Genomic DNA, 24,599 nt, shown 5'->3' with positions numbered 1-24,599 from the left:
GGCCAAGCCGTCACTCTTGGGGCGGGCACCATGTTAAGAGCATCGATCATGTCAGCTCCACTAAGCTGACAGGACACAGCCCTACCCTTCAGAAGCTTAAAGTCTACTGGGAGTGATCCCACTACACACACATGCACACGCAGTACCTCAGGGATATAAGAAAAGCACAAACATTGTGCCAGCGGAATTTACAGGTGAGAAGTCACATTTAATTGGAGAGAAGTATCATCTGTAAGGTAGACCTAACTCTTTGTGACCTCTATACAAACAGAAAACAACATGGATGATTTAAATTAAATTTGGCCTACAGGTCCTTCAGACATAGAGATCGTAACCTGACTTGGTGTGCAAAAAGACTGTAACCTACTCTTGTAACCAGTAGCTGAGTCTCAGCCAATTACAAGCAGCCAAATGTTTAAACCATGTTCAAATAAGACCAACGCCTAGCTGTAACCAATCCAGCTGTTTCTGTACCTCACTTCCAGTTTCCCCATCACTTTGCTTTTCCTGTCTATAAATCTTAGCCAACCATGCAACAGCTCCAAAGTCACTCTAAGTATATTCTGGTTCTGTGGCTGCCAGATTCTCCAATCGTTCTTTGCCTGATTAAACTCTGTTAAATTTAATTTAGTTGAAGTTTTTCTTTTTAACAGAGACACGATCATTTTAAAAAATGGAAACTCCCATATTGATTATGGCCATGACATCCATCATCACAAGGAAACACACTCAATTTCCCAAGTTTATGTGAATCGTGTACTTCATTTCCTATCTGAGAGACTTTAGTCTGTGTTTGAAGAGAATGTCAAGAAAGATATGAGGACCTAGCTATGGGCCACTAGGGAATGTATCGACTAATCCCTATTCTTTATTTTATTTTATGAATGCCTACTATTTTCTATGTTCCAGGTACTATTCTATGCACTTTGTAAATATTAACTCACTTAATCCTTACAAGTACTCAAAAGGTAGGTTCAATTACTATTCTCATTTTACAGATGATGAAACTGAGGCACAGATCAATTATATAACTTACCAGTCATATGGTTAATATAAGATGGGACCAGGATTCAAACTCATGCAATCTGTGCTCTTAACCACTACATTGCTTATCAACTTGATTACAACAGTCCTCTGGGGCTTGATATATAATGGAAGATGATTTTTCATGGGTCTCTCATGTTTCTGCACATCTTTGAGCAGAGGCATAACTCCGTTTTTTCCTAAATATTATTTCAAGGACGTTTGCATAGTAAAGAAACTTTGGAAAACAGAAATATTGTCTCCCTGTGGAGCAAAAGCCAGACATACACAAGATTCAGACTCCCTGAGCACAGGGTTCCTTTCCTGTAATGTAATCCACCGGTGACATCTTGTTTTCTCACATTGCCATGTAGGAGTTGGGGCTCAAGAGACTGGCACAAATGCTGACACTCTGGCTACTACTATTGCTGCAAGTGATAAAGTCCCTTGTCTTTGACCCCAGAACCTCCTGTCTTCTGCCAGCATCCATGAAACTGTGGTAGGCGACCTTGCAAGCTTACAGGTTCAATCATGCATTGCTTCATGATGGAAATATGTTCAGAGAAATGCAGCATTAGGTGATATCATAGTTGTGTGAAAGTGTATTATGAAAGGGATCAGCAATAAACTTGCATGAGCATGGGTCCTCTAATTATGTTACTAGTTCTCTCTGTGCCTCACTTTCCATATCTGCTAAATGGAGATTAGAATAATACCACCCCCACAAAGTTATGTAGATTAAATTACAGGCAGGAATTGTGCCTGACACTCAGCGAGCGCTTTCTGAGTGTTAGCTGAATGTTATGTACTGTTATTTTGCTGTGGGGATGAATTGGAAGCATTTAAGTTGCAAGAATTCTGTGGAAGACGATAGCCCTTTCACCTGCGGTCAGACCTATTGTGTCAAATGATTGGCTTTCTATCTTAAAGGTCTGAGCTACCTTCAGGAAGGTCACCCCATGGGTTAGCTAAGCACCCTCCTCAACATATTTTGCAGTGGTTTTGTTTACACCAGGATCACCACAAACATATGAGTAATGCCTTGCACTATGGCCTCACAACGGCTGTCACTAGGTGATAGGAATCTTCAGCTCCGTTATAATTTTGTGGGACCAAAGCCAAATATGCAGTCCATTGTTGACCAAAACGTCATTATGCGGGACGTGTCTATATTGTAAAACCTCAGACCCTTTACAGTTCTTGACAAACTGTACTTCCGTGGTGAACCTAGATCTGTTTCATAGAAAACTTTCTAGAAGAGGCAGTGTTTGAGCCACGTCTCAAGTGATAGAGAACAGCTTCCTGCCAGGAGAATGACGGAAAATCGGGAAATAGAAGAGTGCAGGACACTGCAGGGGGTGGCCAGGCCTTGTGGCTCTAAGTTGCAGGCTTTCTGGTAAGTTCTCCATTGAGGAATAAGCCTGTTTTATACACACATTTTTTAAAAAATTTTTAATTGAAATATAATTGATTGTATGTATCTGTGGGATATAGTGTGGACTATCAATACCTGTGGGCAATTTGTGGTGCTCAAATCAGGATAATTAGTATATTCGACATTACACAGTGTAATCATTTTTTGTGGCCCTTTGCATGGTTTTGTGTTTCCACTTTGTCAAAGTGGCCACCTGTGAGCTGAGAAAATCACATGCAGTAATTTTCATTCTTCCTCAGACATCTCTGATTGCCTTTGCCCCTGGGTATCAGGCTTGCTAAAGAGAAGCATCCAGGTCCTAGCAAGAGCTAACGAAGCTCATGACAGCTTAGGGCCGGGGAGGAAATCCTGCTCATCAGGAGCGCTAAGTCTCCTCTTCACAACACAGGTGAACCTGCCATTGAACTGTTTGTGTTCTGAGTTACAAGTTTTACCCTAAACATTTGTTACAGCAAAACATCTTGGGGCTTAATTGATGCCAACTCTTAACGGTAATGTCCACACATAGGATATTGTATCTAACCTGAGTGTATAAAAAAAATCTCATAAGGATTAAAATGGAGGAATGACTATTCCAGTGATATGTTCATGTCTAATTTTGGGTTACCCCCAGAAGCAGAACCTGAGACAAGGATTCAAATGAAATACAATCAGCCCTCCATATCCACAGGTAAAAAACAACAATAAAGAATTACAATACAATAATAAAAATCAATACAAATAAAAAACAATACAGTATAAACAACTACTTACATAGCATTTACATTGTATTTTTTCACTTTAAATATGTTCACTTTATTGTACATCAATTTTATTTTATTTTATTTTATGTGTGCCTTTTTAATTTAATGTTTAGATAGAAAATTATTTTCTCAATGTAGAAATGAAGGAAAACATCACAAATTGAATTTAAATCCAATTGATAAGGAATAAATTTAATACTCAAAGATTAACATCCTTAATTCAAAAAGAACTCTCAAAAATGAATTAGAAAAATCTAGCAGAAATTTGTTGAAGGACATGAGCAGATAAGTCACACATCCCAAAGAAACACATGTGGTTAATAAGTACATTCTACGATGTTGTTGTAGGGGGGTGCAGGGCTTGAAGCCCACAGCCCCCATCTCAGGACCCCAGGGCTGCTGGCTGGCTCCGTTGCTTGTGTGGCTGCAGGCAAGGGTGGGGCTTGAGGCCCAGGAGTCCTGCCTGTATCAGGTATTATAAGTAATCTAGAGATGATTTAATGTATATGGGAGAATGTGCATAAGTTATATGCTATGGAATATATACTATAAAGCATATGTACTTCACAGGGCCTGGTTTTCCAAAGCCTTGCAGTTTCAAATATTGACCTTGCAGAGGATTGGAAATTTTCCTCAGGCTATAAGTCTCTGGTGTAAGATAAAGATTTGTGGCACAGCAAGGTTGCTGGCTCAAGGACAGACTAGTTACTGATTGTTATGTAAAGATACTGAGAAATTGCTATAAGAAGGAATGTTTGCTAAGATCAAGCTTTTGTTGATAGCCTTACTGGAATGTCATCTGGCTTGCTTCACTGAAAGTTACCAACCTATATTGTTAAACTATAACCCCACCTATGTCTCTTCCTTTAACTTCCTGGTCTGGAAAGTAAATGCAGGAAGAGAACCCCAATTCGTGGTTAATTTCCCAAGGAAGGGTGCCGCTCGCTTGAGCATTCCCAAGAGATGTTAAGCACTTCGGGGTCTCTCACTGCTCAGAAGACATGGGCTTTGAGTAATCCTTTGCATCTCCATCACCCAGGGGAAGAGAGGTGACAAATCCGTGGGAGGTGAAGCAACACAGAGCAACAATATGCAAATACTATGCCATTTGACATAAGGGACTTGAGCATCCCCAGATTTTGACATCCATGGGTGGGTCCTGGAACCAATCCCTTGTTGATACTGAGAATGACTGTAGTTTAATCCTGCTGGGAAAATCCTGGGAGCCAGTGTGGTGTGCATGCCCCAGAGCTCTCCCTCCTGGGAGAGAAGGAATGGAGTAATTGTGTACCACCTCCTGCCACTCTTTGGATAAAGGCTGTTGGTGGGGTGGGAGGAGTTGGGAGAAGAGGAAGGTTAATTCCCCAGCACTTCTGCTCCCCAGACAAAGAGACACAGATTCTGGCAGGTGGAAGCCAGCCAGATCCCTGCAGTGGTGAGGCCTGAGAGAGATGGGGAGGACGCCGCTCCAGAGAGGCCTCTGCTAGTAAGCAAAGGACACCGAGTTCAGGAAAAAGTCCACACTCTTTTTCCTAGAAAAGAAAGTTATAAAAAAAAAAAAAAAAAAAAAAAAAAAAAGCACTTTAAAACTTATCTTATAATGGAATGGCTAAAAATTGTATTAAAAAAATTTTTCTGGAAGGATCTTTATTGTGTAAGTTGTGGAAAGGAAAGATGTTTCTGTCTGCTCCTCTGCCACAAAGCAGCTGCTTGAGCGGCACATCCAGCAGTGGAGGAGGAGGGAAGAGGCACTGGAGAGGTCTGCCTCCTTGTTCTGCCCGTAGTCAGTCCCCACTGCCTTCCGCTTGTGTCTCACCACAGGCCTGGGCCACATGAGTGACGTCCTTCAACCACAGAAGTAACTGGCCCCTGAAAGACTGGAGTGGGGGATTGCAAAGAACTGTGTCACCCGTGAATAAGGTCACTCCTGGGGTCTGCACAGAGACACAGCAGCAGCCATGCCTCGCTGAGATAGCAGACCCTGCATGAGCAGGTCGGGAGGTAGCTGGGCCTCTGTGACTGTCTCCAGGGTTGGTTTAAAAGGCTCCAGGTTCCAGACTTGGGGCGATGCCCGAGGCAGGGGATGTTTGTGTCTAACTGGCACTATGTGTTCAATGAATTTGCCCAGAGTGTTCCTCACTTTCTCCCACACACAAATGGGGGGAGAGCATAAGCCAAAGATGATTAGTAGGGGGCAGGGGACAGGGCAAAGGGGAACATGGAGACACCCTGTGGCCTTCAAAACTCATCTTTGTGAGCAGAGGGTTCCATGGGGTAATCACTGTCCTTTGCCTGTTGAAGGCTCTCAGCATCCAGAAAATGCAGATGTCTACAGGCACAGTAAGCAACTGCCTGCCCCAGCAGCTGACCACCCCCAGGTTCTGTCATATCTCAGACCCCTCATTCTTCCAGATTCAGGATTTCAGCCATATATGAGGATACTTCAAAAGTTTGTGGGAAAATAGAATTAAAAGCTAATACAATCTTTCCGTGAATTTTTAAAGTTTCCTAGTATAGCACCACCATCTGAACTTGATTATTAAATATGTTTTTTTTCAAATTGAGTCACTTTTTACACACATTTATTTTTTTTCATTGAAATATAATTGATTGTACATATCTCTGGGATACAGTATTGAATATCAATACCTGTGGGCAATTTGTGATGCTCAAATCAGGATAATTAGTATATTCAACATTACACAGTGTAATGTGTAATGTTTTTTCTTTGTGGCCCTTTACCAATTTCTCACTAAACATACATTTATTAACAAAGGAAATTTGACCTTATTACTATAAATGAAAATGCAATGTCACTGACCACCAGTGAAAATAAAGCAATGTTATTGAATTCCAGCCCCACCTTCTTGCCCATCACAGGCTGTGCCCGGGAGGGCTGCTCTCTGTTAAAAGAGGAGACAGACAGGGCTTTGCTCTTCAGTTAACCAGACGACAGACCAGGGAGGACAGCATCCTTCTCACTCTGTGCGACGTTGTCACAACCCTCTGTCAATGCTTCTGGACTAACTCTAGGAGACACTAGCCTCCTCCTAACACTCTAGATTTCCCTGGCTCACTGTGTGCTCCTTAACATTGCTGGCAGGGACCCCATAAGGCCTGGAAAATTCACAGCAGAAATAGGAAACACCCAGAGCTGAAAGCCCTCCCGATCTCTCAGGGGGTGCCATGTAGACTCTGGCTTCTCCGTGGGACACTGAGGAGAAAGGTTTCCAGTCTCCTTCCCCAGTGAGGAAAGGAAGGGAGCCACCGAAGAAAGGAAACCAAAATGGCAGAGACAGAGGTAAAGAGAGGCACAGAGGGAGCAGGACAGGGTGTTGGAGAGGAAAGCACACAGCACTCAGCACCGCCCCTCCAAGGCCAAGGCTGCAGGAAGCGTCCTTCACCAGCGGGGACTGTCAACCCTACTGAACACAGAGCCTTCATGTCTGCTGAGTACCGCAGGCTCGACTGCCCTGGGATCCCTTCAATGAAGCCCTCTGGACTCACCATCTAACCTGCAAAAAAGATTTACTCAATGGAAAACCAAGATGACCTTTTGAAAATCTTATTTCTGGAAGAAAAGAACTGACTTTTTAAAATTAATAACTCCTAATGAGTTCCATAACCACAGGACCAGTGGGCATGCACACTTGAATGTCTGATGGCATCTCTGATAAGGATATCATGCAAACCCACAGCATGTCTTTCTGAGCCCGAAATGTGAGATAAGCAGATGGGACATGACCCTACAGAGGGCAACATTCCAGGCACCCCTGTCAACTTCAAAGATGGAGCCAGCCATTGCAGGGCAGGGGCAGGATCCCAAGACCCCACAGGGAGGACTGTGCAGGGGGAGATGTTGACCTAAGCGGGGGATGGGCTGGCAGGTAACCACAGTATGAACCAGAGGGCACAGGGGTGTCAGTAACTCCTGGGATCTATCCCCACACATGTGGGTTCTGCTTTCTATATTTGTACAAAGCACGGAACTTCCAGACAGAAAAGATAGTTTAAACTTATGAAAATCCGAGCCTCATCTTCACCTTTTGTTATAGGCATAGGAAGAAATCACCCTCGGAGACTGATATTGGGGGAAAAAAAACTTTATTGCCAGCAGCCGGGACTGCACTAACCAATTCAGAGTGCAGCCCGAGCCGTTTTTACTTTCAGTTTTTAAAGCTGCAAGTGCGGCAACTCAGTCTCCCGATCACTGCGCTAGGAGTTATTAGCCAATGCAAGCAAGCCAATAGTACATAAGCTAATCTTGCGGTTAGCATGGCTCCTCCCAGCCCCCCCCCCCAACATTTTCCCACCTGAGTTTATACAAAATGAAGGGATTTTCTTAAAATGGCGCCAGTCCCGTCAACAGCAGAAACATCATTTCATTCCCCACTGGTTTTTAACTATGAGAGCAAATCCTTGCTCATGGATCAATATCTGGACCCCAGTTAAGATCTTTAAGGTCCAAATTCTAGAGGAATTTGATCATAATGAGACCATAAGATTAAGAGTTTAACAGCTTGTATTCTCTCCTTTATAAGGTCTGTGAGTTTGTTGAGGATGCAGGGGCCCACCATGAGTAATAGGAGGAGAATTACTATGGGGCCCACTAGGCTAGAAACCAGAGTAGTTAACCAAGGTGAAAAATTGAACCAGGATTTGAACCAGCCTGAGGACTGAGCTTGGTCTTGTTCCCGTTGTCTAATGCGTTCTCTTAATTTTTTCATGGAGTCTTTAACAACTCCAGTATGGTCAGTATATACACAGCACTCTTCCTTTAATGCCAAAGAGTCCCCCTTGTAGTAGAAAGAGGAGGTAAAGTCCTCTACAGTTTTGGAGGATACCTCGGAAAGGGAAGACAAGGAAGTTTGGAGGAGGGTTATAGAATTCTTGAGCTCTCGGAGATCCTGGTCAATAGTTTGTTGTAATCCTGTTAAGAGAGAGTTTTGGGTACTTAATGCAGCTACCCCGGTCCCTAACCCAGCTAAGCCTACAATGGAAGCAATGGTGAGAAGTGTTATAGGCTCCCTTTTGGACCTATGTAAAGGGTCCAAACTAAGCTCGGGGAGAAATTGGTCAGAGGCATAAACAGAAGCTGTGGGAAACAGGAATACCAGGACACAATACCCTCCAGTCTTATTTAGCATTTGTCCATGGATACATGAGGTTATTCCAGTTGTACAGGCCCACCATGTCCCCTTTGGGGGTATGTAGTAGCTTGAGTAAGTGATGGAGGAATTAACAGTTTGGCAGGGTCTGGAATGGGTGGAATAATTTCCTATACAGTTCTAAGGTGGTTCCTGTACCTGGATATTGCAAGCAGCGTTTATCAATGTCTGTCTTAATGGTGTAATTTCCTGAAACCGCTATTCCTTCATAATAAGGGGGCGAGGTTAGCAAGCATATCCAGCATCCGGGGCCGATGACATTTGGGTTGGTGGTGTTTAGTACATTATATATACTTTCCATTTGGTTCCAGAATCGTTGGCTGGAAGAACTGTAATGGAGAAAGTGGGGGGCAGAGACCCTAGGGAACGGGTGTGGTGGAATCAGCGGGGAGGTTATCAACTGGTTAGGGCCAACAGCCGTAGGTTTTACCAGAGACGTTATTATTAGTCTAATTTTAATAATTCCTCCTGGGTTGGTGAAGGAACCATAAAGCAGATGCCCCAAGTTAGGCCCATCTTCCAATCAGCTAAGGAGTGGGTTCTTCCTGCAGGAGTAAATGTGATATTGACTCGGTTGGACGCCTGAGGAGTTCTTCTGCTGTAAACTGGGTCCCTTGTGATGGAAATGAGAGCATTTTCACGGTTTGGGGGGTTCCCACCTGGCTATCCTGCTGCTGATTCTACACAATCCCAAGGTTTACAATAGTAACTGTTTTCATATCCACATTGCCAATTATGAGGCCGGTTTATGGGTCCTGGGCATGCGTACCATTGATAGTATAACCTTAGTCGGAGCTGGGGTATAGTAGGGAGTAAATCAGTTAGGTTAAAGGCAAGTGACCAGGGAAAAGCCACAGTAGTTAGGTTTACACCAGTCGTGCTAAAAGGACTTAACACACGGCGAGATGAATCCCCTACCTGGGTTATTTCCCAGGTAAAATAATAAACAGCATGGGGATTTGCAGTGACATAGTTTAAGGTTTGAACCAAAATATTTGAAACAATTAGCCAGAACATTTTGTTTTTTTTTTTTTTTTTTTTTTTTTTTTTTTTTTTTTTTAATTTTATTTTGTCGATATACATTGTAGCTGATTAATGCTCCCCATCACCAAAACCTCCCTCCCTCCCCCCTCCCCCCTCCCCCCCATCAATGTCCTTTCTGTTTGTTTGTTGTATCAACTTCAAATAATTGTGGTTGTTATATCTTCTTCCTCCCCGCCCCCCGGTTTGTGTGTGTATGTGTGTATGTGTGTGTGTGAATTTATATATTAATTTTTAGCTCCCTCCAATAAGTGAGAACATGTGGTATTTCTCTTTCTGTGCCTGACTTGTTTCACTTAATATAATTCTCTCAAGGTCCATCCATGTTGTTGCAAATGGCAGTATTTCATTCGTTTTTATAGCTGAGTAGTATTCCATTGTGTAGATGTACCACATTTTCCGTATCCACTCATCTGATGATGGGCATTTGGGCTGGTTCCAACTCTTGGCTATTGTAAAGAGTGCTGCGATGAACATTGGGGAACAGGTATACCTTCGACTTGATGATTTCCATTCCTCTGGGTATATTCCCAACAGTGGGATGGCTGGGTCGTATGGTAGATCTATTTGCAATTGTTTAAGGAACCTCCATACCATTTTCCATAGAGGCTGCACCATTTTGCAGTCCCACCAACAATGTATGAGAGTTCCTTTTTCTCCGCAGCCTCGCCAGCATTTATCGTTCAGAGTCTTTTGGATTTTAGCCATCCTAACTGGGGTTAGATGGTATCTCAATGTGGTTTTGATTTGCATTTCCCGGATGCTGAGTGATGTTGAGCATTTTTTCATATGTCTGTTGGCCATTTGGATATCTTCCTTAGAGAAATGCCTACTTAGCTCTTTTGCCCATTTTTTAATTGGGTTGCTTGTTTTCTTCTTGTAAAGTTGTTTGAGTTCCTTATATATTCTGGATATTAATCCTTTGTCAGATGTATATTTTGCAAATATTTTCTCCCACTCTGTTGGTTGTCTTTTAACTCTTTTAATTGTTTCTTTTGCTGTGCAGAAGCTTTTTAGTTTGATATAATCCCATTTGTTTATTTTTCCTTTGGTTGCCCGTGCTTTTGGGGTCGTATTCATGAAGTCTGTGCCCAGTCCTATTTCCTGAAGTGTTTCCCCTATGTTTTCTTTAAGAAGTTTTATTGTCTCAGGGTGTATATTTAAATCCTTAATCCATTTTGAGTTGATTTTAGTATACGGTGAGAGGTATGGATCTAGTTTCATTCTCCTGCATATCGATATCCAGTTATCCCAGCACCACTTGCTGAAGAGGCAGTCCCTTCCCCAGTGAATAGGTTTGGTGCCTTTGTCAAAGATCAGATGGCAGTAAGTGTGTGGGTTGATTTCTGGATTCTCTATTCTATTCCATTGGTCAGTGTGTCTGTTTTTATGCCAGTACCATACTGTTTTGGTTATTATAGCTTTGTAGTATAGCTTAAAGTCAGGTAGTGTTATGCCTCCAGCTTTATTTTTTTTGCTGAGCATTGCTTTGGCTATTCGTGGTCTTTTATTGTTCCATATAAATGTCTGAATAGTTTTTTCCATTTCTGAGAAAAATGTCTTTGGAATTTTGATGGGGATTGCATTGAATTTGTATAGCACTTTGGGTAGTATGGACATTTTCACTATGTTGATTCTTCCAATCCAAGAGCATGGAATATCTTTCCATCTTCTTGTATCCTCTCTAATTTCTCTCAGCAGTGGTTTGTAGTTCTCATTATAGAGATTTTTCACCTCCTTGGTTAACTCAATTCCTAAGTATTTTATTTTTTTGGTGGCTATTGTAAATGGGCAGGCTTTCTTGATTTCTCCTTCTGCATGTTCACTATTGGAGAAAAGAAATGCTACTGATTTTTGTGTGTTGATTTTGTATCCTGCTACTGTGCTGAAATCATTTATCAATTCCAACAGTTTTTTTGTAGAGGTTTTAGGCTGTTCGATATATAGGATCATGTCATCTGCAAACAGGGACAGTTTGACTTCATCTTTTCCAATCTGGATGCCCTTTATTTCCTTCTCTTCTCTGATTGCTCTGGCTAGTACTTCCAACACTATGTTGAATAGGAGTGGTGAGAGTGGGCATCCTTGTCTAGTGCCTGTTCTTAAAGGAAAAGCTTTCAGCTTTTCCCCATTCAGGATGATATTGGCAGTGGGTTTGTCATATATGGCTTTAATTATGTTGAGATACTTTCCCTCTATACCTAACTTATTGAGGGTCTTTGTCATGAATGAGTGCTGAACTTTATCAAATGCTTTTTCAGCATCTATCGAGATGATCATATGGTCCTTGTGTTTGAGTTTATTAATATGGTGTATCACATTTATTGATTTGCGTATGTTGAACCAACCTTGCATCCCTGGGATGAATCCCACTTGATCGTGATGAATAATTTTTCGTATGTGTTGCTGTATTCTGTTTGCTAGTATTTTAGTGAGGATTTTTGCATCTATATTCATCAAGGATATCGGCCTGTAGTTTTCTTTTTTGGTTATATCTTTACCTGGTTTTGGTATCAGGATGATGTTTGCTTCATAGAATGAGTTTGGGAGATTTGCGTCCGTTTCAATCTTTTGGAATAGTTTGTAAAGAATCGGTGTCAATTCCTCTTTGAATGTTTGGTAAAATTCTGCTGTGAATCCATCTGGTCCTGGGCTTTTCTTTGTTGGGAGCCTTCTGATAACAGCTTCAATCTCCTTTATTGTTATTGGTCTGTTCAGATTTTCTACGTCTTCACGGTTCAGTTTTGGGAGCTTGTGTGTGTCCAGAAATTTATCCATTTCCTCCAGATTTTCAAATTTGTTGGCGTACAGTTGTTTATAGTAGTCTCGAATGATTCCTTGTATTTCAGATGAATCAGTTGTAATATCGCCTTTTTCATTTCTAATTTTTGTTATTTGAGTCTTCTCTCTTCTTTTTTTTGTTAGCCATGCTAATGGTTTGTCAATTTTATTTATCTTTTCAAAAAACCAACTTTTTGATTCGTTGATCTTTTGAATTGTTTTTTGGTTTTCAATTTCATTCAGTTCTGCTCTGATCTTAATGATTTCTTTCCGTCTGCTAACTTTAGGATTGGATTGTTCTTGTTTTTCTAGTTCTTTAAGGTGAAGTGTTAGGTTGTTCACTTGCCATCTTTCCATTCTTCTGAAGTGAGCATTTAATGCAATAAATTTTCCCCTCAATACTGCTTTTGCAGTATCCCACAGGTTTTGGTATGATGTATCATTGTTTTCATTAGTTTCAATAAACTTTTTGATTTCCTGCTTGATTTCTTCTTGGACCCATATGTCATTAAGTAGAATGCTGTTTAATTTCCATGTGTTTGTATAGTTTCCAGAGTTTTGTTTGTTATTAATTTCTAGTTTTAATCCATTGTGGTCTGAGAAGATACATGGGATAATTCCAATTTTTTTGAATTTACTGAGACTTGATTTGTGACCTAATATGTGATCTATCCTGGAGAATGATCCATGTGCTGATGAGAAGAATGAATATTCTGAGGTTGTTGGGTGGAATGTTCTGTAGATATCTGCCAATTCCAATTGGTCTAGAGTCTTGTTTAGATCTTGTGTTTCTCTACTGATTCTTTGCCTAGATGATCTGTCTAATATTGACAGTGGAGTGTTCAGGTCCCCTGCTATTATGGTATTAGTGTGTATTTCCTTCTTTAGGTCTAATAGAGTTTGTTTTATAAATCTGGCTGCTCCAACATTGGGTGCGTACATATTTATGATTGTTATGTCTTCTTGATGGATCAGTCCTTTTATCATTAAGTAGTGTCCCTCATTGTCTCTTTTTATGGTTTTTAGTTTAAAGTCTATTTTGTCAGATATAAGAATAGCCACTCCAGCTCGTTTTTCTTTTCTGTTTGCATGGTAAATCTTTTTCCATCCTTTCACTCTTAGTCTGTGTGAATCTTTATGGGTGAGGTGGGTCTCTTGTAGGCAGCATATAGTTGGGTCCTGTTTTTTGATCCAGTCAGCCAGTCTGTGTCTTTTAATTGGGGAATTTAAGCCTTTAACATTAAGAGTTGTTATTGAAAGGTGTTGATTTATTCCTAGCATTTTATTGGTTGTTTGGTTGTCTTAGGTGTCTTTTGTTCCTTGCTTTCTGATTTACTGTTTGGTTTCTTTGTTTGTTGGTTCCTTAGGTTGTAGATAGTGTTTTTGTTAGCTTGTTTTCTCTTCATGAATGCCATTTTTATTGTACTAGCGGGTTTAGATTTTTCTTAGGTTTTTATGGCAGTGGTAGTTATTTTTCAGGAACCAAACCCAGTACTCCCTTGAGGATTTCTTGTAAGGGTGGTCTTGTGGTAGTGAACTCCCGCAGTTTTTGTTTGTCTGAGAAATATACTATTTGCCCCTCATTTCGGAAGGATAGCCTTGCAGGGTAGAGTAATCTTGGCTGGCAATCTTTGTCTTTTAGTATTTTGAAAATATCATCCCATTCCTTTCTAGCTTTTAGGGTTTGTGATGAAAAGTCTGATGTTAACCTGATTGGGGCTCCCTTATAGGTGATTTGACGCTTCTCTCTTGCAGCTTTTAAGATTCTCTCTTTGTCTCTGAGTTTTGCCAATTTGACTATGACATGTCTTGGAGAAGGCCTTTTTGGGTTGAATACGTTTGGAGATCGTTGAGCTTCCTGGATCTGAAGATCTGTGATTTTTCCTATACCTGGGAAGTTTTCTGCCACTATTTTTTTGAATATGTTTTCAATGGAATCTCCATTTTCTTCCCCTTCTGGAATACCCATGACTCGGATATTTGAGCGCTTGAGGTTGTCTGATATCTCTCTCAGATTTTCTTCCATGTCCTTGATTCTTTTTTCTTTCTTTTTGTCTGCTTGTGTTATTTCAAACAGCCCATCTTCAAGTTCAGAGGTTCTCTCTTCAACTTCGACAAGCCTGCTGGTTAAACTCTCCGTTGTGTTTTTTATTTCGCTGAATAACTTCTTCAGTTCAGCAAGTTCTGCTACATTTTTTTTCAGGACATTGATTTCCTTGTATATTTCCTCTTTCAGATCCTGTATACTTTTCCTCATTTCATCATGATGTCTAGCTGAGTTTTCTTGTATCTCATTCAGTTTCCTTAGAATTATCACTCGAAATTCCTTGTCAGTTATTTCAAGGGCTTCTTGTTCTATAGGATCTAGAGTATGAGATTTATTAACTTTTGGTGGTGTACTTTCTTGATTTTTTGTATTTCTGGTGTCTTTTTTTTGGTGTTTATTCATTGTTGCAGGGGGTTTCACAGTCCACCGGTTTAAGACTAATGACTAACTAGGATGTTGCTGTGGTTGCCAATTTGGTATGGCTCCCGCCGTGACTGCTCAGTTGGCCTCTAGTGTCTTGTGTGTGTGGTTGCCTCGGGTCTTGGGCTTCTCCGGGGATCCACCTTTCTGGTCAGCTTGTACTCTGCTGGGCTGGTGGATCACGTACCACAGGGTGTGTGATCTCTGTTGAGCTTTCACTTTCTGTACAGGACTTCTCCCCTTTCCGTGTGCTCTGGCCCAGGCTGTTAGATCGTGCAGTGGCGACCCCTCCGGGTGTGTGGTTTCTGTCGAGACTCCGCCTCCCTGGCCGCACGTCACCCCCCTCTGTGCACACTGTGCTGGGCTGGGGCGTGTCTTCTGCACCCCTCGTCTATCAGCTGGGCCTTCAAGACCCTGCTCAGCACCGCCTCGCCCAGGAAGTCTACCAGGTTTCTGCTAGGCACAGACGACCGGTCTCTCTGGGTGCCTTTGTAGCACTGTGTAGATCTTTCTCGGGTCTTGTTCACCTTTGTATCCCCCCGGTATAAACCGAGTCTAGTGCCCGCCTGCAGCCTGCTCTCCGGCAGGTTCAAGCGGACCTGGGAACTCTCCTACCGCACTATTCCCAACCAGAAATTCGTTAGGCTTTTTTCCAAACTGGTGGTCGCAGAGATGGTATCTGCCTCCCAGTAACAGGAAGTTTACCGGGGCCAGAGTCCAGGGTGTGGTGGAGTGACAGTCGGCCCGCCCGTACTTCCTAGCCCTCCCAAAACTGGTCGGGACGCCCCACACCCCCAGCCCTGCCAGAGAACCGTGGAGGGAGTGGGAGAGGAGGTCGGCCCGCAGGGTCCGGAAAGCCCCGCGCCAGGCCAAGCAAATGGGCTCAGTGATGGCCGAGCGGGGCGGAGCTGCCCGCACCTGGGAAAATGGAGGCAGCACCGGGGCAAGGAGTGGCCTGGTGGTGCAGGCGGGGAGCCGCGTGGGCATCCACCCCCCGAACAGAGCTTTGCCAGGGATCACTCACAGTGCTGTGCCAGGTCGGGCGCTCGCTCTGTCTCTGGTTTGTTGCCTTCCGTGTTCTCGGCGCTGCCGCCTCGGGCTGTTCAGTCGCGGCGCCGCTCGGGCGCTCCCAGGAGTCTTCTTTAATGCCGGCCTGAAACCTCGAATCCTGGATAGGGCAGCTGGCCGCCTTCAGTGCGGCCCCAGCCTCCGGGATCCTGGCTGCATCCACAGCAGCCCTGGCGCCGTGTTCCCTGTTTCAAGACTCGCTTTTGCAGCTAAGAATCAGTTCTTTTCCTGCTCCACACTTCAAAGCTGTTGCCTGTAAATGAGGCAGCCTCTCCTGCCGGGGGCAAAGTGGCGTTGAGCCCCCACGACCGGCCAGCAGCAGCAGTCCTCCCTTAAGAGATGGCCAGAGGAAGGTCCACAAGTTTCCCGGCTGCCTGAGGCCCAGTGGCCACCTTTTCCACCTCAGCTACTCCGCGCCAGCCGCCGCAGCCGCCGCCATCTTGAAACTCTCCACAGCCAGAACATTTTGTAAGTCTTATCTTAAAAGGTGAGTCTGTTTGTTGAATGGTCCATCGGTCTCCTGAAGCGTCTTCGGTGGGCGGTGCAGGCTTTATGTGGGTCCAATGAATCCAGGCGTCCTTTCCAGCGACTTTCACTGCTGTTGGGGTGCTAAGGATCACCCGGAACGGTCCAGACCACCGAGGCTGGAGTGTTCCTGCAGTTAGTCGCTTGACGTAAACTAGGTCCCCAGGCTGGGGAATGGGCACTTTGGCTTCCCGTTCCTGCTTGGGAGAAGGGTCATTAGTAACATCAAGCTTATTTTGGATCTGAGAAGACCTGTTGGAGTGTTTGGAGTTCACCCAGTATGGGGGAGGGTAATCCCTGAGTATTGGGTTCATTTGCTATGGCCTTGGGCAACAGGGGTGGTGGTCGCCCAAACAATATTTCAAAAGGTGTAAAATTTTCCTTGTAAGGGGTATTCCTAATTCTTAACAGAGTGAAGTGAAGGAGGTCCACCCAGTTTTCGCCAGTCTCCAAGTGGAGTTTTGTCAATGTTTCTTTTTTTTTTTTTTTTTTTTTTTGTCTTTTTCGTGACTGGTACTCAGGCAGTGAATGCACCGGCCATTCCTATATAGGATCCGAATCCGTGGCGGGAGCGTCGCCGTGCTCCCAGCGCCGCACTCTCCCGAGTGCGCCACGGGCTCGGCCCGTCAATGTTTCTTTTAAAGCTCTAGTCATCCTTTCCACCTGTCCAGAGCTCTGAGGCCTGTAAGCACAGTGTAATTTCCAAGTAATTCCTGGGCTCTGGGCCATTTGCTGGGAAACTTTTGCTATGAAGGCTGGGCAATTATCTGACCCTATTGTTATGGGGAGGCCAAGTCGGGGATGATTTCATATATGAATTTTTTGACAACTACCTGAGCTGTCTCTGTTCTGGTTGGGAAAGCTTCAACCCATCCCAAGTACGTATCCACACAAACAAGCAAATATTTGCATCCACACCTTCCTGGCATGACCTCAGTGAAGTCGACTTCCCAATGTTTTCCAGGATACTCTCCTTTTTCTCTATTTCCTTGCCAATTTTTAGCAACCTTTTTGGCATTTACTTGTGCACATGGAAGACAGCGTTGAGTGACAGTTTCTATTGCCTTTTGCATATTATTGAAGTTAAAATTTTTTCTCAATAAAGTAAATAACTTAGTTTTCCCCAAGTGGGTGGCCTTATGAGTGTCTAAAACCAGGCAGGCCCCCAAGTTCTCTGGTAACCAAAGTGTCCCATCTTTAGACTTCATCCATCCAGTGTCTTGATCGGGCTCTAACCCAAGTTTTTTTTGCCCTCTCTAGATCAGTTTTTGAGTAAGCCAGCTTGGCTGGCAGCTGGGGCTCAGGTAAAGCAGGCGCTATGGTTGTGATCCCCTCTGGTTTTAAGGCGACTGCTTTTGCAGTTTGATCCGCAAAATTATTCCCTAGTATTGTGGGAGAGTTCCCCCGTTGGTGTGCCTTACAATGGATGATGGCGACCTTGGTGGGGAGCCAGATGGCCTTTAGTAGGGCCGGGATCTCTGGTACGTTTTTGATGGTTTTCCCTTCTGATGTTAACAGTCCTCTCTCTTTATATAATGCCCCATGTACGTGCGCCGTGGCAAAAGCATGCCTGCTGTCCGTACAGATGTTCACTGTTTTCCCTTGGCTCAGCTGTAATGCCTTCGTGAGGGCAATGAGCTCTGCTCGTTGTGCTGATGTTCCTGGGCCCAATGCTTGTGACCATATAACGGCCTCCGTAGAGACTACTGCTGCTCCTGCATACCGGACCCCGTCAATCATGTAGCTACTCCCATCTGTGAACAAGGTTAGTTCCACTCCTTCCCAAGGAGAGTCTTTGAAATCTGGCTGGGTCCCTTGGAAGGTAGACAGTACCTCCAGACAGTCATGTGTGGGTATCTTTGGGTCTGGGTCAGGAAGCAAAGTGGCAGGGTTTATAGTGGTTGCAGGAAGGAATTTAATGCGCGTTGGGTCTAACAGCAAGGCTTGGTAATGAGTCAGGTGTGCACCTGAGATCCATTTCCCGGGGGGTGGGGGGTCGTTAATAGAGTCTCAACTCCATGGGGGGAGGTTACTTGGAGTTCTTGCCCTAAGGTTAATTTGTTTGCCTACTTGAAAAGGAGGGCAGTAGCCGTGGTTGACCTTAAGCAGTTAGGCCATCCAGAGGCTACTGGATCTAACTTGCAAGATAAGTAGGCAACTGGTCATTTCCAGGGCCCTAAATCTTGGGTGAGGACCCCCTTTGCAATCCCCTTCTTTTCTGCCACAAAGAGGGAAAATGGCTTATTCAAGTCCGGGAGGGCTAATGCTGGAGCCTGGGTGAGGGCAGATTTAAGGCTTTTGAAGGCCTTTTGTTGTTGCTCTGTCCAGTTTATTCACTCCCCAGGGCTCTTGATGGCCTCATACAGGGGTTGAGCTATCTCGGCTATCTCAGGCTATCTCTTAAAATCCATAGTCTGCAGTACCCTGCAGCTCCAAGAAATTCCCGAATTTGCCTCTTAGAAAGTGGCTGGGGTATTCGGAGAATAGCTTCTATTCGTTTAGGGGAAATTTTCCATCTCCCCTCTGACAAGATGTATCCTAAGTAAGTTACAGATGGTAGACATAATTGAGCCTTTTTGGTGGATACCCGATATCCAAGACCTTGTAAGGTTGTCCAAAGGTCCTTAGTTGCCTCCTCGCAATCTTGGTAGGAGCTAGCAGCGAGGCGTAGGTCATCCACCTATTGTAAAAGTGTAACCTTGGGTCCCCATTTTACCTTGTAAGGCTGTAAATCCTGGCTGAGAGTCTTGTCAAACAGCGTAGGAGAATTCTTGAATCCTTGTGGCAGTCGAGTCCATGTTAGCTGTCCAGAGAAGCTCCCATCAGGGGTGTTCCATTCGAATGCGAAGATAGGCTGGCTGGAACTATCCAACGGTAGGCTGATTTAAAGGTATCCATCCTTTAAATCCAACACTGTATATACCTATGGTCAGGTGGCAGGAGACTGAGGAGAGTATAGGGATTTGGAATGGTGGCATGGACAGTTTTCACTCTTTTATTAACTTCTCTGAGATCCTGCACGGGTCTAAAGTCCCCTGTACCAGGTTTTTGGACTGGCAGCAAAGGAGTGTTCCAGTTGGACTGGCATGGAATTAAAATACCTTCTTTCAGAAGCTTATTTATGTGCGGGGTTATGCCTTCTCTGGCCATCAAGGGAATAGGGTACTGCTTTACCCTGATTGATGTGGCAGAACTAGTCAGTTGCACCACAATGGGGCTTGGTGCTTTGCTAGGCCTGGGGGGTTAGTCTCCGCCCATAAAGCTGGTGTTTCTTTCATGTAGATAGCCAACAACCCTTTTTTATGTTGAGTTGAGCTGTCTAAAGTTTCAGTCTCTAGAAGTTTATATTCCTCTTGTAAAGGCACAGTTACCATTAGGGTAGTGACTTTCCCATTTAGTTGGAGATTGGCAGAAGCGGGCCCAAAGGTGATGGTGGCTCCCAATTTATGAAGCAAATCTCTACCCAAAATGGGTTAGGGGCAGTCTGGCATAAGGAGGAAGGAATGTGTAACAGTCTTCCTTCCTAAGTCTGTAAGTCGAGCATCAGCCCAAGAGCAAAATTTAGTCCTTCCTGTTACCCCTTGGATGGGAATTGGCGATCTAGAACTGGGCTGCTTAGGTTTTTGGAGCACTGAATATGTTGCCCCCGTGTCAACAAGAAATGACACGGGTTTGCCCCCTACTTTTAGTGATACTTGGGCTCCCGGGGGCCGCTTCTTGTGGATCCCTGGCCTCGTCAATCATCTGAATCTTGTGTCATATGTAAGATGGCCTTGGGACCTGTCTTGTCTTTTAGCAGGGAGCAATCCTTCTTCCAATGGCCTTTTTCCTTACAGTAAGCACATTGGTCCTTGTCCAGAGGTGGGCGTTTATTTGGGCCAATACCTTGGGACTTGCTTCCCTGTTGTCCTCGTTTAGGTTGTTCTGGACCAGCGAGGAGGACTTTTGTTAGCCTTTTTAGTTGTCTATCTTCAGGTGGGTCACGGTTATGGTAAACGTTTTGGGCTATCTCAACCAGCTCAGAGAGAACCTTGCCTTCAAAGCCCTCTAACTTTTGTAACTTACGCTTAATGTCTGGGGCTGACTGAATTACAAAGGCCAAATTAATAGCTCACCTATTTTCAGGTGCCTCTGGGTCACTCGGCGTATAAATCAGATAAGCCTCCAGGAGGCGCTCGAGAAACACACTGGGGGACTCGTTTGGCTGTTGAGTTACTTCACTAACCTTAGAGAGGTTGGTTGGTTTACGGGCTGCTGCTCCGACCCCCTGGAGCAGAGTCTGGCGATACCGGTCGAGGGCCTCCTTACCCCTATCTGTGTTGGGGTCCCATTCAGGATGGATGATGGGAAGACAAGGGATGTGTGGTCAGGATCATCCGTGGGATGGCCACCAGGCCCGGGTATGGCCTTCTGTGCCTCCCGCCGGATTCTTTCTCGCTCCTCGGAGGTAAATAAGGTCTGCAGCAACTGCTGACAGTCATCCCAGCTGGGCTGATGAGTAAAAAAGACAGACTCGAGGAGTGAGATTAGCCCTTGGGGTTCCACTGAAAAGGAGGGGTTCTGATTCTTCCAGTTATACAGATCACTAGTAGTAAAGGGAACATAAACCATGAAAGGTCCCTGAGGTCCTGGGGCCTCGCACAAGGGAAAAAGGTGGACCTGGGGAGAAGAAGAGGAGTGAGAAGAGGCAGAGGGCGAAGAGAGTTCAGGGGAATAAGGGGCCCCCGAACGGGTGTGAGGAGGCGAAAGAAGGGGGTTGTCCATCCGCTGGGCGTTGTCCATGTAAGGGGGCAGCCGAACTACATCTTCTTTGTCAGGGGGCGAGGGGAGTGCAGGCTTCTGAGGCCAGGAGGGTGGTCTGGCCAGGAGAATGGTTCGCATCACTCACAGATGTGAAGGTTTCTTGGCTTCTGGAAAACACTTCTTTAACCAGGGGGTGGGAAGGTTAAAACTTCGATCCAGATTTGGATGTAGGAAATCTGGTCCAGGTGCCCGGGTTTCCCGAAAATGACCCGGCAGACAGCCTGCGCAAGGGAAAGACTAGTAGAGCCTTCCACAGGCCATCCAACATCAAAATCTGGCCAGTCTATTTCACATAAAATTCTTAAAACATCTGGTGAGACTGACACACCGAAATCAAGTGCCTTCTCCTGAAAGGTATTAAAATTTGTGAGAAAGCATTGAAGGACTGTTGGCTTAGAGGATCCTTGTCCCATGTTGACCGGAGGGGCAAAATTTGGCCAAGCACATAAAATGGACAGACTCACAACGACATAAATCCACGAGGTTAATATAAAGACAAACACGAAGACAATACACAAGTTTGGCCACCAAGAGAGGCCACCAAGTGGACCGCAACGAAGTCTCACTGGGTCCAGGGAAGAGGCATTGCGACTGCGTCCAGTCTGGCCTGATCCCCACCAAAACAGTCAACTCACCCAAATCTAGAGGTGCTGTAAAAATCCTAAGCTGGCCAGCAGAAGATCTTGTGCCTCCGGGGCTGAGGAACATTTTCTCAGGAGCTCCCACCTAGAGATTTCGCAGTGTGGGGAAAAATCTCAGCACTGTGGGGTCAGTCCCCGAGGGGTGATAGTGATCCCAGACGAGCCCCCAAATGTTATAGGTGTTGGGAGAAATCACCCTCAGAGACTGATGTGGAAAAAAAAACTTTATTGCCAGCAGCCAGGACTGCACTAGCCAATTCAGAGTGCGGCCCTGAGCCGTTTTTACTTTCGGTTTTTAAAGCTGCAAGTGCAGCAACTCAGTCGCCCAATCACCGCGCTAGGAGTTATTAGCCAGTGCAAGCAAGCCAACAGTACATGAGCTAATTTTGTGGTTAGCATAGCTTGTCCCAGCCCCTCCCACATTTTCCTGCCTGAGTTTATACAAAATGGAGGGGTTTTCTTAAAATGGTGCCAGTCCCATCAACAGCTGAAACATCATTTCACTTTGAGATAGGATTGGAAAAAAGCAGGAAACAGGCAAAAATAGAAACAAACATGTCTTGGAGATACAAGTGGAATTAAGGGCTTCGGGTTCAGTGTGTCTGACCAGAGATCAGAAGGACGTGAGTCTGCCTCCTGCCCCTAAGGGTGGTTGCTACAGCATAAATTAACCTCCCTGGCGTCAAGACTGTGTTTGAAAAGGAGAACAATGCTTTCCCTCTGGAAATTGATTTATTAATTGTCTTCGCATGTGTCGTATTAGATGCTCACAATAACTTGATGGGAGCAGATACCTGAGAGAGCAGTTATCAATGTCTTCATTTTACCACCAAGCCCCCTAAGACTTGACTCTCTGTGGGGTCACCATTCCAGTTCTGCTACCTGCCGGCTGTGTGACCGCGGACAGGTTACTTGACCTCCTCAGTGCCTAAGTTTCTTCACCTGTTTAATAGGAGTAAGATAGTATTTATTTTAAAGGGTTAGTGTAAGGATTGAAAGAGGTAATACATCTAAAGTGCTTAGAAATGCTCTGGTACTGATAAGCTTTCAAAAAATATTACCTCTTCTTGACTAAGATGTCAGACCTGGGATTCTAATCCAGATCTTCTGACACCAGGGTAGATCGTTGATTAAGAGCATGAGCTTTAAGGTCTAGCAGACCAGTATACAAACCCCAATTCTACAACCTAATTGTAAGACTCAGTTTTCTCATCTGTAAAATGGGGAAGTGATAATAGTGTCTCCTGCATATAGTTGCTGGGAAGATTGTGTGTGCTCAACTTTGGGTTGTTTTCCTCATCTTTGTTATCATTCTCTGCCTTCCACTTACTCAAAGAGATGCTGGCAAAACAAACTGGATAGGTAAGAGAACCGTATGATCTTAAGACCACATCAAATTCTTAGATAGTATGATACGGTTATCCTTCAGTGGGACAACTTTTATAATATGTCATTTAAGAAATTCCTGGTAAAGATGGAAGATTAAACAAACTCATCTACTTTTTCTCCCTCCTGATGATGCTGGAGGAAGGGTCTGGGGGGCCCGATAACTGGCCTCAGCCCACCCCGTCCTCTTACCAGGTTCTTGACTCCACCACAGGAAAGAATTCAAGGGCAGAGTCACAGCAAAAAGTGACAGGTTTAATGTTATGAATAAGAGATACAGATTTTACAGAGAAAATGCAGCACAGCTCCAGAGACTGAGCAGGGCCCACTTCAAATTTAATACAAAAGTAAGAAATACTTAAAGTTTAGCACAAAGGGGAGTTTGAATGAGGTGGAGCCAAGATGAGGTTATTTTGTTTAGCACAACTGCCTCACTTCATCAATGTCAGGAGCCCAGCCTTTCTTCTCACCCAACCACGCTCTTGAGTGTGTCTTCACTTTGACTCTGCCCTCTGCATCGCCCTTAATGCCTGGCACTACCTCTCTGTAAGCACAGTAATCACAGGCACATATATTGGTTCTGCACGTTCTGTAGTATAGAGAAAAATGGCCAGGGAATGTAATTGTCAATGAGTTGGGAGACAAAAGAAAAAAATGAAATAAAGATTTAAGAAGTAAGGAAAGGAGCCTTCCTTTCTAACTCGGGCCTGGCAGGATGGCTCCTGCAAAGGAGGGTGGCGAGAAGGCCATTCTGCCATCAAGGAGGTGGTGACCCGAGAATACACCATCAACATCAAGAAGCATGCCCCTGGGGCACTCAAAGAGATCCGAAAACTTGCCATGAAGGAGACGGGGACTCCAGATGTGTGCATTGATACCAGGCTCAACACAGCTATCTGGGCCAAAGAATAAGGAATGTCCCATACCATACCCGTGTGCGGTTGTCCAGAAAACGTAACGAGGATGAAGATTCACCAAACAAGCTCTATGCTTTGGTTACCTGGGTACCTGTTACCACTTCCAAAAATCTGCAGACAGTCAATGCGGATGAGAACTAACTGCTGATTGTCAAATAGAGATATAAAACCAAAAAAAAAAAAAAAAGGAAGTAAGGAAAGGAAAGAAAAGATTACATTAAAAATAGGGTTTTTTTTCTTTTTACCCCTTATTGTACAAAATTTAAAACATATACGAAAGAATAGTTTAAAGAATATCTGTGTTCTTACCCAGAACCAACAATATCAAGTCATAGGTAATAGTAGTTTTAAAATAATAATCATCATGTATTGAATGCTCACCATGTGCTAAGTATGTTCTAAGTATTGTATATAGGTTATGATAGATTTAAAATGGTTAAAAATTCTTTGCCACTGTTCCCATCAAGAAGTAAGGCCTAAGGCACCTCCCACATCGACTCTGGCCTGGCCCTGTGATTTGTTTTGACCAGCAGAACGCAGCAGGAGTACTGTGCAACTTCCAGGGCTAGGCTTTGAGAAGCTGTGGTGGTCGGTTTGATGT

The 24,599-nt window shown here is 44.2% G+C and overlaps 1 pseudogene; it reads left to right on the top strand.

Moving 5' to 3' along the window:
* The first annotated feature begins 23,769 nt into the window (after positions 1-23,769).
* Positions 23,770-24,139, top strand: LOC134365185 (large ribosomal subunit protein eL31-like; annotated as a pseudogene).
* The last annotated feature ends 460 nt before the right edge of the window (positions 24,140-24,599 follow it).

The sequence above is a fragment of the Cynocephalus volans genome, chromosome 16, assembly GCF_027409185.1.
Source record: "Cynocephalus volans isolate mCynVol1 chromosome 16, mCynVol1.pri, whole genome shotgun sequence".
Taxonomy (NCBI): Eukaryota; Metazoa; Chordata; class Mammalia; order Dermoptera; family Cynocephalidae; genus Cynocephalus; species Cynocephalus volans.
The sequence above is the reverse complement of the archived record's forward strand: the minus strand, read 5'-3'. Positions and strand labels throughout refer to the sequence as shown.